Source organism: Anopheles darlingi, chromosome 2, assembly GCF_943734745.1.
Source record: "Anopheles darlingi chromosome 2, idAnoDarlMG_H_01, whole genome shotgun sequence".
NCBI lineage: Eukaryota > Metazoa > Arthropoda > Insecta > Diptera > Culicidae > Anopheles > Anopheles darlingi.
The window spans coordinates 37,719,403-37,721,902 of NC_064874.1; the positions used below are offsets into that span (position 1 = coordinate 37,719,403).

The 2,500-nt window shown below is 45.4% G+C and overlaps 1 protein-coding gene across 1 annotated transcript in view; it reads right to left on the bottom strand.

Moving 5' to 3' along the window:
* LOC125948587 (dipeptidase 1) overlaps window positions 1-2,500 on the bottom strand; it is a 12,449-nt gene that overhangs the window by 5,464 nt on the left and 4,485 nt on the right. The window lies entirely within an intron of this gene.

Consider the following 2,500-nt stretch of genomic DNA (forward strand, 5'->3'; position numbering starts at 1 on the left):
AAAAGGAAATCGAGCGCGAACAACGCACCCCAAAACCAATGTCAGAAACTGAGGGGCCAACACAAGCGACGCACCGGGAATGGCCGGAATGGAACGCAAGGACTCCAACCAACCCGGGAGGCCGGGTTCAGATTAAACATTTACTCTACTCGTGTACCTCTCGGGTACACGACGCAATCACGCTGGGGTCGTAAATTCGTCGTCGTTGTCGTTGTCGTTTCCGTCATCGACTCCGCAACCAAGCGATGCGATCGTGCTGCGGCACAAACGTCATCTTCTTTCGCCCAAAACCCTCACTCGGTTTGTCGGTTACTCGTTTGCGTGCGAAATGATTTACGCGAATCGTGAGGCAAACGGTTGGCCCTTCCGCGTCTTCCGGTTGTCATAAAAAGAAAACGGCACGCCACTGCGACCGACGACGACGACCTCGCGGAGCATCAATACATGCCCTACATGGTTGTCCGTGGTGGTTGACGTTAAGCAACTCCAGCGCCGGTTTAAAGTGTTCGAACAACGCACCTTCCAAATTGACTAAACCTTCAGTTGTCAGACAGGTTGAACTGAGTTGGTCTGAGAGTGGAGCAAAGTGATAAGAACAATCACGAGTCCCCCCCTTCCACTCCACCGAAGATAAGCCAAGGAACCGGCTTCCTTCGTCAAGCGTCAAGGTCCCATGGCATGGTGGGCCAAAATCCACGCCGAAACAAGGTAGAACCGGCCAAGAAAAGGCGGAGAGGCGGTTGCTTGACCTTTTAACGGGTGATGCTGGCAGGTACGGTGCGGTACGGTCCCGAAAGGCCCGAGATTGAAAGAAGATTGGGACCTCTCCGGGGCACTCCGGGGCCACTGCTCCCGCTCCCGCACCATCTGCGGGTGTCTCCGGGGAACAATCAAATCCAAAGTTCCTTCCAACACCCTTTCTCGGTTCCAGGGCTCGCCCGCCCAAGGTGATGGTTAACTTCTTCCCAGCTCCGAGCTTTCTTCGAGGAAGACAAAAGAAACATAACTTTAGCCCAAGATTCTGGGCAGGTGGCCGGCGTCTGTGGTTTGCCTTCGGTTTTTTTTTGGTTTGTCGTTTCACCCCTTCCGTTGCTTCACCCTATGGTGTGGTGTAGGAGTGTGTTTGTCATTTTGGGTTTGTAACCGCGAGATTCCAGCTGAGATCCGTTGTTATACCGTACTCATCGGGTTGCCTTCTGATGATGGTCGCGGTCGAAATGAATTATTTGTTCAACCTGAAAAAGGATCGCTGCTGGATAAGGGTAAGGCCGGGCATCACATCGAGGATTGGGGGATGCAAAAGGACCCATTTGGAGTCACACCGATGATCAATCGCGACAGAAAGTCGGAAACAGACCATTCGACCGTTTCTACAAACGTCAAACATTTTGCATGCGATGTGGCAATTTCCAAAAGGTCTACGTAAAAAAATAAAATACCTCATTGCCAGAAAGGTATGCAACCGGGTCTCTTAACACTTAAGAGACCCACCGGCAGAACAATTTCGGGTCTCTTAAACATTAAGAGACCCGGTTGCATACCTTTCTGGCAATGGGGTACATCTCTACAACATTGCATTATTTTAGGGGTTTAAAATATGAATTTAAGTGGTTAAATTACCGATCGAATGTCCTGGAAACTTTAAAATATCGTGACTAGGTGTAATGGTGTGCCTAGTAAATCCCGTCTACGCGTTTTCCCCTTCCATATAGCTAAAATAAAACCTGGAACAGTTAATATTTGGCCGCTAATTTATATTCATGGCAACGCGCCTAGTAGTCACTTTGCAATTACGTTGACAGCGTTTCAATCATAGTAGTCTGTTTATTTAGTGGTAATTTTTTTGTCAAAATTGATCGATGCCTTCAAAAGTTATCGCCGATGGAATGCGAAGGGCGAAAAGAATTTCTGAACACTTACTATTAAAACTCGATTTGGCTGGAGGAAAAATCGCGAATGTTTTGAAATTTCCAAACTCAATTCAAAATACCATATGTAAACGTTACTGGGAGACTTTTATCTTGCTTCTAGCATAATAAAACAGCCAATGCATGCAAAAAAGAAGTGTCTACAGAAACGGTTTTGGTCCTTCATTTGTCCACCAATGATTCTGTGTAAGTTTGTCACGATTTAGGTAGCTGTTCTTGCCGAAGGTATGGCAATAATATTTTGTATTCAATTAGATTGATTTCATAGGGAAAACTTTCAATTCAACAAAATGTCTGGATTTTCGTTCCATCGATTTCTATTGGACAATTATCACAAGGAAACTTAAAAAGTATATCAAAAATGTATAAAAACCTACTAAAATGATGGTGATGTCTAACAAGAGGTAAAATTATGTGACCTATTCTGTGCGGCCAATATCAACTGTTTCAGACTTTATTTAAACCCTGATTTTTTTAGAGTTTTGGATTTAGATTTTTTACCAAACACTTTTACGTAAGCATTTCCACATCGTAGGCACAACTTTTGAGCGTGTATAGAGCCTGTGTGAGGC